Source organism: Sinocyclocheilus rhinocerous, unplaced genomic scaffold (genome assembly GCF_001515625.1).
Source record: "Sinocyclocheilus rhinocerous isolate Xijiao unplaced genomic scaffold, SAMN03320098_v1.1 scaffold1048, whole genome shotgun sequence".
Classification (NCBI taxonomy): domain Eukaryota; kingdom Metazoa; phylum Chordata; class Actinopteri; order Cypriniformes; family Cyprinidae; genus Sinocyclocheilus; species Sinocyclocheilus rhinocerous.
In genome coordinates, this window is record NW_015649578.1 from 770,956 (window position 1) to 783,792 (window position 12,837).

The window sequence follows — 12,837 nt, forward strand, 5'->3', positions numbered from 1 at the left end:
CCCAATTGCTGGGTTTGTCCCTATTTAACCCAGCACTGGGTTGTATTTAACCCAGCATTTTTAAAGTGTAAGTTCAAAACCTAAGACAGACATTTGCAACATTTCTACAGTAATATCATATAGAAAGCAGTTGCATGTAGCTGAACATCTTCACAAGTTTTAGCCTTTCACTTTGATTACCATCTATACAAAAGGGGAAAACTTAGGAATCATTTTGTACTGTAATGTAAACATGGACCATGTAATATATACTGCAGTGAATTATAAACAGTAGAGCGAGTATCATTCTTGTTTTGTAAAGAAATTTTGCTATGAATGCTACCGGTTGTTGTGTTATGAGTGATAAAGTGTGTTTGTTTGGTGAAAATCTGCTAGTGTTATGTAAGAATGACTTGATTTGAGACATTAATGAAGTGTTTTGGTAGTTTTAGTGCATTTTGAAAGATGATTAGGAGAACTGTGTGAAGAGTTTTGAAAAAGTGACCTAAGTGTTGAGAAATGTGTCCTAGCCATTGTAAAAAAAAAAAACTGTAATACATAAAAAGCTTTTAAGGAAATTAGATAGCTTTACTGGAAAATAGCAAGACACTGATATTATATGATATATGATATGAATGCATGAATGAATGAATGAATGCATGAATGAATGAATGAATGGCAAAAAGCAAAACCCAGATAGATAGATAGATAGATAGATAGATAGATAAGATAGTCTTCAATTTAAACTTTGTTTTAAAATTCATGTAAAATTCAAATTAATTTTTGTTTTATGTAGTCAACCTGCTAAATTACAGCAGAGATCTGCATTCATGGCATGCGGCTGTGCTGTGTTTTCTGCAGCCTGTAGAGGGCAGTGCAGTGCTGTTCTCTGTGTGTCAACACATGTCCTCCAAACTATTCTTTTCCAATTGTAATACAGTATATTACTCAGGAATTACTCACCTTAAGAGCAGACAATTGGACAATCAAATCAATCCCTTACTGTGTTAACAATACCACAATATTAGCAGTATTGTGGTGCTTTAAAGATCTGAAAACTGATTTAAGAACTATAGTCCTGGTCTAGCTAGCTAGAACTGAGTCTTGTACCTGTGGTGCAGCACAGGAAGAGGCAGAGGAGGATGGATGAAGATGAAGATGAGCCAGTCTGTCTGTGAAGAGCAGAACTCCATCAGAGAAACCAGCCTGAGTCTGTCTGTCCCACTCCAGAAGAACAGCCCTCTGAACTGCTCTATCATGAGCTGATCTGTGAGATCTCAATGAGAAATGTAAGAGCTGAACAAAGACCTGACACAGAGAGAAATAGAGTTACAAAGAAAGAGAGGAAGAGGAGGTCATCATACTTTGCCGACTGGTGTTTCTCTAATATCTCTGTCCACTTATGAAGAGTGTTGTGGAGCAGGAGCCTGGCGGATAGTCCTTCTGCTGAAATACCTGTTTTCCATTTCAACACTTCCATCATACGGCCCACAAGACATAGTGATAATAATCAGACATCTTTCTTGAGCAGCAAATGTACATATTAGAATGATTCTCTTCATCATGTGACACTGAAGACTGGAGTAAATACAGTAATCACACTCATGAAGGGATCTAACCTTGAATGAAACTGCTGGATGAGGAAATGCTTGTGAAGAGCGTGCAGCTGTCGAGATCTGCTCCAGTGTTGTAAGCACGTCTTGAGTGCCAGCGCCTTTCTCTGATGCCAGTAACGCACTACGCTGAACCAGTGCTCTCCACGCTGACAAACACCTGACAAAACACAGAGAATCAGTGGCGCAGCATCAAACACTTCAGCAACCACACAGTGTGCAACCACAGAGTGCTCAAAAGTTTATTTTTTATAAATTAATATTTTTATTCAGCAAGGATGCATTCAATTGATAAATGATTTTTCTAAATAATTCTGACAAAAAAGATCACAAAATATTTTAGTTTCTAATGAATTCTGTACTTTTGAACTTTCTGTTCATCAAAGTATCCTGAAAAAAAGTATCATGGTTTCCACAAAAAGTATTTTTGTTTTTAATAATAGTAAAACTGACAATAATAATAATAATAATAATAATACATGTTTCTTGAGCAGCAAATCAGCATATTAGAATGATTTATGAAGGATCATGTGACAATGATGCTGAAAATTCAGCTTTGTATCAGAGAAATAAATTACATTTTAAATATATTCAAATAGAAAATAGTTATTTTGAATTGTAATAATACTTCACAATATTACTGTATTTACAGTTTTATTTTTATAAAATAAATGCAGCCTTGCGAGTCATCTGTCAAAAACATTAAAAAAAAAAACTTAGAGCCCAAGTTTCGAACAGTTTAAAAGTTTTTTTTATATGTGACCCTGGAGCACAAAACCAGTCTTAAGTCGCTGTCTTAAACACTTTTATATTTGTAGCAATAGCCAAAAATACATTGTATGGGTCAAAATTATCGATTTTTCTTTTATGCCAAAAATCATTAGGATATTAAGTAAATATCATGTTCCATGAAGATATTTTGTAAATTTCCTACTGTAAATATATCAAAACTTAATTTTTTATTAATAATATGCATTGCTAAGGACTTCATTTGGATAACTTTAAAGGAGATTTTCTCAATATTTTTGATTTTTTTTTTTGCACCCTCAGATTCCAGATTTTCAAATAGTTGTGTCTCGGCCAAATATTGTCCTATGATCAGCTTATTTATTCAGCTTTCAGATGATGTATAAATCTCAATTTAAAAAAAAAAAGACCCTTATGACTGGTTTTGTGGTCCAGGGTCACATATATGAACTATGAACTGCAGTATTATACAGAAATATAATTTTATATTATAAGAGAGACCAAACATGCATGCATAAATAGTGCACAACGGCTCAACTTCAAATTGTTGCTTCATATCAAGTGCTCTGATGCATGAAGGATGCAGTTATATCAGCTGTTATTAATGTAACACTTTAGAGGCACGCAAGAACAAGGCAAGATTTTATAAAAGCATTGCTAAACTGATTCCTCGTCACAGCAATCAATACTCATGGCTCGTTAAGACCTATAGGTTATAACAATTTGTCAGAATTATTACAGCTTCATTCTCCACTCTGAGAACTTGTGTCTTGTTAAGATTACATTATTATACATTTTACAGGACAACCTGGTCATTAAACAGGTTAAAATATTAAACCTGGTCATTAAACAAAATGTAAAAAATTGTTTATGCATATCAACTCAAATTCACACTTCAGTTACAAATGCATACAAGGTAAAACTCAATAATATCTAGGTAATCATGTAATGAATGATTATTAACATTAATAATAAATACATGCTGTAGGAGAATACAGGGGAGATGTGTGGTTTACATCAGTACAAGAACTGTAAACTCAGTGAACAAGCCATATGAAATTAATCCGTTGTAATTTTTTGCAAGTGCTTTGGATTTTGGATCAGTAAACAGTTCAAGGTTATCATAAAACACAAGGCTGAATAATTATTTAAATGACTGCAAATGTAACATTTAGCTGTGTGTTTTCCATGCAACTGTTAACATATGATTTCCTCCCTATCATAAATTTAAAAAAAACCTTCAGTGTAATTTTAAGGAAAATATTATTCTAAATAAATAAATAACATTTTACTGTAATGTTCGTCAATCTCAAACCACTGAGACTTTCTAGTTATTTTGAAAGTTTGAGAAACCAAAAAAAAAAAAAAAAAAGCCCCACAAAATCTGCCAACCATCAATTCTAACATAGCTTTTTTTTTTTTTCTTTCCCCCTCAATAATTTTATTTTATTTATGTCAAGTTTGGGTTACAGTATTCGAAAACATTTCAGACCTCATTTAACATGAATATAAAACAACATAGCAACATATGTTTAGTTCAACCTTCTGATGTTGATGAACACCATTTTCACTAATGCTTTTTGAAAAAAATAAATAATAATAATTGACATAATTTGAAAAAAGTTTTTGTACTTTATTTGTATAAAGTGCCAGTTTTTGAATATCCCATTCGAGTGTAACAGTCACAATGCAAATGAAGCACAGAAAAACAAGCTGACTTACCGTGAGAGTTGAGTTCTCTGTGATTTCTCCCGGATTCTCCTTAACTCCTTCCTCACCCCAGCGCTTTGACACCAAACGGCAAACGCAGCCTGCATTCTACCCTTCTCCTGCAGGAGGCGCACTCTCTCCAGACATCTCCTCGTGTCCTGCGTCCTGTCTGAGACATCTCTCCACTTCCTGAAGGTTGCTGCACAGATTTCAACAGCAGCCATCACCTCCAGTCTCTCAGCTCAGCAGACTCACCCTCACATCCGCTGTGGAAAGACCTCGGGCGCAGTGCTGTCAGTGTCAGGGGCTCTTACTGAACTCTGTCAGTCATTCCTCACCTACCTGCTAACATCCATCTGGAAACCATCCATTGTGCTCTGGTGCTCAAACGTGTTAGCTTTTTCTTCTGAACGTAGCAATGCCAGGAGTGCAGGGTGCGTCTGTACAGAGAAGTGTACAGGGAACAAATAATGTGGTAGCATTTGTACTGCATTCTACTGGTAAACTCCAATTTGCTTTGACACCTTCACCTAAAAACTAGATTTTTGAACCACTTGTCTGTACTAAAATCACCTCCACAATCTTAGGGTGCTCTGGGGGGTTGCTACAGACTTGTTATGCAGTTACTAGGGTATTCTGGACACACTCGCAGAAAAAAAGGTACAAAAGCTGTCTGGGGCGGTACCTTTTCAAAAGGCACACTTTTGTACCTTTTAGGTACTAATATGTACACTTTAGGTACTAATATGTACCTTTGAGTTACCAATATAGACTCTTTAGGTACAAAGGTGTGCCTTTTGAAAAGGTACCGCCCAGTGACAACTTTTGTACCTTTTTTTTCTGAGAGTGCAGTTTCGGCTTTAATATGTGCTTGGTGGTGTGTTCTAGGTGTTTGCCTGATTGCCCAAGTCAAACGAGCCCAACCTCTAAAGATGCTCTGTCTACAAATTCAAACTCACCATGGCTGTGTTTCCCAAAAACATCATAAGACTAAGTAGATCATAGAAACCATTAACTCTAAGAAGAAGGAAAAAAATGTGCAAAATCTGTACCTTTACAGGTGCAACAACTTTCACTGGCGTGGTACCCTTAAAGGGATAGTTCACACAAAAATGAAAATTTGATGTTTATCTCCACACCTCACGCACCGGATGCCGTGCACGCCCAAAGACAGTTGGACATAGTGGTGTATTAGAGGTAAAAAATGATATAAATACTGTTCGGTTTCTGACACAAACCGATCGTTTCGTGTCTTAGGACATCAATGTGTCGTCACGAGCCGCAGGGTTTAATTTGGATTTGTCTGTGCATGTTTTTTTTACTCTCATAGATTTTGTTACCATTGCCATGCATTATACGACTGATAGCCTGCAACGGTTAAACTTAACAATCATCAAATGTGTTCTACTGAAGAAACAAAGTCACCTACATCTTGGATGCCTTGGGGGTAAGCAGATAAACATCACATTTAATTTTTGGGTGAACTATCCCTTTAAAGGGACATCTTTGTACCTTCCCCTAAAAGGTTCATAGTACCTTAAGGGTACATATTACTACTAGGACCAAACTCCGATCAGATACAGAGACAGAGTTTGTGTGGAACAGCATTTACTGTGAACTGAGACGCTCCACTACTCTAATTTTGCGCCCTAATTTTAATTTAAAATTCATTAATTCTTTCATTTTTAAGAAGTGTTTTCTCAACATTTCATCAACTACTGATGAACACATTTTTATTTGAATCATCACTCTCACATTTTCATTCTCACGGTTATTTAACCATGTATTACTATGTCTTTGGAATGCTTTTGTCTTTCAAACACATTAAAATGCACACATCCATGTTATTTCTTATTTGTAATGCAGGGATTCCCAAACTTTTTTGTCAGTCTAACCTATTTTACCAAATATTTTTTATACTAAATTTCATGCATACTTTCATACTGAATTTACTACCCCCTGAGATCTCAAGTACCTCCTGAGGTTTTAAGGTAATGATGAGTTAATAATTAAGCAACACAACCTTGGGGAACCTTGATGTATAATGCAATGTTTAATGCACTTCATGTTGTTAATAACAACAGATGGAATATATTTTCTTTCTCTGTGTTTTTATATCAATATGGTAGAGTATTATCCTATATAAATCAATGTGATAAATGAGTTAGGTCAAAAGTAATCAAAAAGTAGTCTGATTACATTACCTAAAATGTGTAATGCAATGGATTACGTTTCTAACTACAAGTTTTGTCATGTAATTTGGAATCAGTAACGGACTACAATTTGTAAGTAATCTACCCAGCTCTGAGAAGATGTAGTTTAGAACAAACCCAACCATTCTCTAAATCCCATAATACTTCTGAACGCTGAGGTGTGAGCCCGACATTTTTTAAATGATTTTCAACTGATCCAACTGATTGTAATGCGTCTTTGTGCTTTTGTCTTGTTTTAGACGTTTAGTTTGTACTCTGTTTCCTGTGTCATGTTGAGATAAACAATAAAGTTGTGCCCCTAATGACACTTTTTTTTCTGACAATGCCTTTTGTGTATCATGGCAGAACATCAGCCATACAGGAGACACACTCAGTGATGATGTGAGAGACAGATTGACTCTTACCAGCTCAAAACGAACAGTTTATCTCTGTCTTTTTGACAGGTTTCTGCTCTTTTCTTCCAGAGATGGAAGGAGTGAAGAAGGTTGCTCCTCTGAATGGACTGAATCAACTTCTCCATCTTCTTCTGACTGTTCCTGATCTTCCAATCCTTCCATGCTGATCCTAGAAAGACAAAACGAAAGGCAAGATATTTCTATAAGATATAGCAAAATCTGAGAATGCAATCAACACTTGGGCGACATATATAACACAATGTACCTGTACTGATGTGTGGCCAGCTGTGTCCTCTGCCAGGTTAATGTCCACAGGGTCCAGGCTTTGCTCTGGAGTCTCCTGTCCCACCAAACACATGCCCTCCACTCCTGCTGTCTTCTCAAGAAGCGCCTTGAACACACCTGCCTCCAGAGCAGCCAGTTCTTATACAGTACAGATAGACTGTCAGGATATAAAACACACTTACAGTACATGCACAACGATATTTACATGTTCTGAAGAAAATGTGAATAGTGTTTCTAAATGAGGTTCCAAACCAACCAGCACCCACATTATGCACTCATAATAATAACTAGCAAAGGAAAATCCTGATTCATGTCCAGGACTGTGACTCAGGGATATCTAGGAGCTCTTATTCATGCGTAACTGCAGATCTGACCCAGAGCGCAGGATGATTCTTACTGATGATGAATCACAGCCGTTCTGAGCGCATGCAGGTTCCTCCAGGTGGAGCATGTGCTCATCAGGACTAAAGTATTGCTGGGAGGAATGAGTCGTTTTCTCAACGCATCAGTGTGGAACGAGTTTTCCAGGTGTTTGCTCTCATAGCGATTCTTCCACTGTAACACAATGATGGTATCACTTTTAAGGTATGAAGCTGAAATGGTTTGTTTAAACTACTGGCTAACACCATAAGGCATTTCAGCTCATGTTTATTTAACTGTAGTTCATGCTATCATAGTCAACTTTGGTTTGAATACCGATTATAAGGCATATTCTTAGAAAATGGTGCTGTTTTGTATGAATTCAGCGGAAAACATTTTTACTGAGCACTCGAGAAATGCTTTTCCCATCTCAGTCACATTGCTCCACAGGGAGATGCTCCCTCCAGTATTCAGATTAGCAGACAACAAATATATATTTTTTTCTCTGTTGATTCTTTATTATCATTTATATTGAATATTTGGTTACAGGCTTATGCATATGCTTATATTTTAAACACTGTATATAGTTGAGTGAACTGGCAGCATTGGCAGCATGACTCTAGGTGAGCCTTGTAATAAATCAAAATAGTTAAACAGCTACAACATTTTAAAATGTCAGTTCAACCCTGTTTAAATGATTCAAGGTTTGTTCAATTGTTACTGATATACTGGTAAGTGTAAGTTATAAGTATTTCTTATTAGTAATATCAGTAGTAAGTCCACTGAAAAAAAATAAAAAATTTAATCAGGAAAAATTTACCTGAGAAGAAAAATATTCTTACTTAGTGTTTTTGTCTTGTTTTCCATTTTAAATATCTAAGCATTCTTAAATCAAGATACATTTACCTGAGAAGCAAAACAAAGATATTAAGTCTTGTTTTCAAAAAAAAAAAAAAAAAAAAAAAAATTAATAAAATAAATTAAAATAAAAAATCAAAATGTTGTTAGTTTTTGCTTAAAACAAGAAAAAAATATCTGCCAATGGGGTAAGAAAATTTAATTAATTTTCAATTAAGATTATTTTTCTTATCCCATTGGCAAATATTTTTTTCTTGTGTTAAGCAAAAACGAACAAAATTCTGTTTTTTCAGAAAACAAGACTTAATATCTTCGTTTTGCTTCTCAGGTAAATGTATCTTGATTTAAGAATGCTTAGATATTTAAAATGGAAAACAAGACAAAAACACTAAGTAAGAATTTTTTTTTTTTTTGCAGTGTCATGGGGACGCAAATGGCCCTGTTGAGAATTAGGCAGATACAGTTCTCTATAGTGTTCACACACTTCCCACCTGGTAAAAACTGTGACAGAGCAGAAAAGCACTTCTCCTCCTCTCCACTGCATCAGTTTGAGCACGATGCATGTTGACGGCCCATCTCAGAGCATACAGAGCTTTGCTTAGAGCCCGTCTCCTCTCATGACAGCGGGCTTGAGAGAGGAACCTGAGTCTATTGGACCACATCCTCAAACAGCGCAACTGCAGACGAAACCTGTCCAGATCCTCACACCTGCATATAACACGCAGTGACAATTAAATAAACCATTAAAGTTACGTTAGCAGGAAGTATTTCGATCTCTAGATAAGCAATCTCAATCCAAACACAGTACATGGGTTCTGAAAAGCTTTTAATTCTACCTGTTAGGCTGAGCCCTAAAGTACAGGTACATGTCACAACAAGTTAGATCATTATTGTGATAGCAGCTCTGTCAGAACCGTTATTACGCTTTCACAAGCACTGGCACTTGACACAGATCTTATATTTTCTTTACCTTTCTTCTATTTTATTTTCATCAAAGTCATCTCTGGTGCCACATAAATCTTAAAAAAAAAAAAAAAAAAGAAATATGTTAAAAATGTGTTCAGTAAAGCTTCCTCAAATTAAATGTAAATATATTATCCCTTCAAAACACCCTATTCATAAAATCTGGAGTGTGAACCGGTTTCCTACTGGAAACCAATCCTAATGGAATCCAATAAGAATCTTCAAAAGGTGTGGTTGCACCTTTTGTATGGCGAAATTCCTCTGGGAAAAAAAATGCTTCTTAAAGGGGTCATCGGATGCCCATTTTCCACAAGTTGATATGATTCTTTAGGGTCTTAATGAAAAGTCTGTAACATAGTTTGGTTAAAATTTCTCAATGGTAGTGTAAAAAACACCTTGTGGGGAAAACATTTAACCAGATTAAAAAAAAAAACACTGGGTGGATTTTTATCATTATAGGGTGGTTGTGTACACACACTGCCAACACACATTTCAGTTCAAACAACTTGTAAAAGTGCATGTAGCATCCTATGACCCCTTTAATAGAAATCCATGCGATAGGAAATTAGGCTCATTGGAATTCCGTGCCTGTGGCGACATTTATGCAAAATGATTACGTTGCTTCTTGCAAGTTTTGCAACACTTTCAAAGTTAAATATCCATTGAGTGCTGCTAAAGTCTTTCAGCTCTTTTATCGAGACTCATGGTCGCATCGCAGGTGTGACACTGTATCAGGTGCGCTACCGAGCAAGTTTACTACGTCAGAAGAGCTACTGCAAGTTCAAAATGTACACAAACAGCATTGTGCAAGGAACCACATGAAAATAAGTCTTTATTAATTAATAATCTGCCATGTTGTCATAATTTGTGTGAACATAGGTTTTTGTTGTCTTTAACAACTGCCCCTGCTGCCCCAAGTGTTAATTTCAGCTAGAAACTGTGGTGAATTTATAAGTGTGTTTTTGGAGATTTGTAAAAATGTAGGTTAAGCTCCATTTTTCCAATGAGCCTAGGTTGAAAATGACACAAATGATTTTCTAATGTGACCATTCTATAATAATAATAATAATAAAAGCCTGATCTAATTTGATTCAGTGAAATTATTTCATAAATATAAAATATATATATTTAAAATTTTTCTAATCCCCCCCCATGTATATGTTTTGAGGTGCACTCTTGTCATAAATTAATCTATTACTGTTCCTACATAACTATTAACAACAAACAGTGGTCAACTATCTATTTAGGGGTCTTTCCAACGATATATAGTTTGTCACGATTAGATTATGATTTAATTGTAATATATTGAAGTAAACTTAGGCGTCCCGGTGAAAGTTAAGGGGTTACATCTTTGTTCTATCATCATTAATCATTATATGTCTGTTATGACTTCTTTAAACAATCTAGTGTTTATTTTGTTTTCATATGCTCAAATTCTTAAGGAAATTCCCATTTGGTTCCAGATAATGATAGAAATGCTTCATTTTGGATGAGATTTTGGACGTCAACATACCTGAGCTTCCGTGGCTTTACACTTCAGAGTTGGCGAGTATTGTTGAGAAGATGTGAGGTATTGCCCGTCAATGCACACTCGTTCATTTCTACTTCCAGCCTGTCCTGGAAGAGATTTGCATGTTTCTCGAAGAGAAACTCTCTGCGTTGTTTGCACATGTTTCTGTATATCCTCTCTCTGAATCACCAGTGGGTGAATTAGACTCAATCCCTCCTGCATTTCAAGACTGTTATGAGTGTAAATCTCTGTAGGCCTATCAAAAGCCAATTTGTTGCCATCAGGCCTCGTCTCTCTGACAAAATCGTCCTTTCCCCCAGATTCGTTTGATGATTTGCTGTGTATAGAAACTCTAGGGATGTAACTAGAGCCCAATCTTGTATCACAGCACTGAAACTGCTCACTTCTTGGTTGTCTTGTATAGCTACTGTGCCGTTCGCCTTCAGAGACAACAGGTACAGTGCGTGAGGAAACCGCTGAGGTGGATACAGATAAGTTGGGCGTCTGACGCTCCACAAAACAGACTGCATGTTCAGTTGTGTTGAAGTGTAGCATCGAGCAATGCAAGTTTGCAGACTTCCACGAGGACTCGAGAAGCTCATGAAAGGTAGAGGACGAAAGCCTTTCATCTTGCCTTTGAAAAGCGAGTGCTTCCTTATGGGGCTTATAAGCAATGTCTGCAGAATTAAAGCAGGTCAGCTGAATGTCTTTCTTTGAAATTGCGGATAATGAGGAATCCTCAGTAAAATCCCTCTCTGGGGTTTTCCATTGCACACACTTGCGCTTGGCTGCCGTATTACATCTGAGGGCTGTAGCATCACTTGGTCTCGCATCTCTCTTGGCATTTTTTGAGCTACTTGCAGTGTCTGAAGCCAAATAAATGTTCTTGTTCCACATGGTGTGGTGAGGAAGATCAAAAGTGCAGTCTGTTTTTCTGAACGAAGGGCTCAGAAACAAACGCGAGCATGCAGGGAAGTCTGCTCAGCGGGGTGCTCTTGTATGACGTTGTACTGGTTTTGGAGCATATGGAGACTCACCTGTGCTTTCCTCAGGCAACAGCATGTTGCTTGTTAGTCATATTTTGCCATCTCAATACAAACCGGCTAAGGTTTTAACAAAAAAAAAAAAACAAGGTCTCATTCCATCAGCTTAATGAAATATTCAGGCATAATCATGCATTGAAAAACACCCAATTATCCACTGCAAACAATTCAATTAAACATCTAATTATTTAAATGTCAACTGATAAAACATTTATATTCCTACATTTGGATAATGAATTGGCAATAATGATGATCAGTAGGTTACAGCTGTACAGTATTTACAAAAATCACTCACCCTCAGGGGCAGCATGTTATATTTGCTAATGCCTCCATTTGGTCATCTTCAGTTAATGATCTGTATAAAATGTGGATGAAACCTTCAAACTGCAGAGCGCAGGTTGTGTGAGCTAAGAAGATTACAACCAGATTACTGTACAACCAACCTGCTGGGAGCAGCCTTTAAACTAGTTCGGTCTAAGCTGTCAGACAACCTTTTAAAACTAAAAAAAAAAAATAATAATAATCTGAAGAAAATATGAGTAGTGTTTGCCCATGCAAAATACTCCACCACAATTCAAAGACCATCTTAATCAGGTTAGACACCCTATTGAATTTAATGGGGACTAAAACAAGGCTTGCAGTCTTTACAATGGCACACACTGTCTAAAGGTCCTAAATCATGTCATTTTCACAACTCACAACTTTCAAAAAAGTCTTATGGAGTTCTTGTCTACTGAAAGTTTATTTTTTTTCCAGAAAGATGTTTTGCCAGCTGAACTATCAGTATGTTGTTAAACAACAGCTCAATCCATTGAACGCACTGCACTTGTGTTAGTATTAGATTTCAACTTAATCGGATAGCTTATAATAATGTTAAAAATATACCCTTTTTAAAGCAGTTCAAATGCTGACATATCTTTCTGAGAAGCAATTTTAGAGATAGTTATAGTTTTTATGGAGCTAGGTGAACATATATAGACAGGCTGTGACCCATGTTTTGCTTTTAGACAGTTGAATATCACTATATTTCAAAAATATAGAATATCCAAAAAAAAAAAAAAAATCCAGAAAAAACATAACTCATGGTAGGCAGCACAACATTGATAATAATAATAAATATTTTTGAGCACCAAATCAGCATATTAGAATGATTTCTGAATG

General features: G+C 36.2%; 1 pseudogene; it reads right to left on the reverse strand.

Moving 5' to 3' along the window:
• Positions 1-1,489: 1,489 nt before the first annotated feature.
• LOC107710776 (uncharacterized) lies at positions 1,490-11,530 on the reverse strand (annotated as a pseudogene).
• Positions 11,531-12,837: the final 1,307 nt, after the last annotated feature.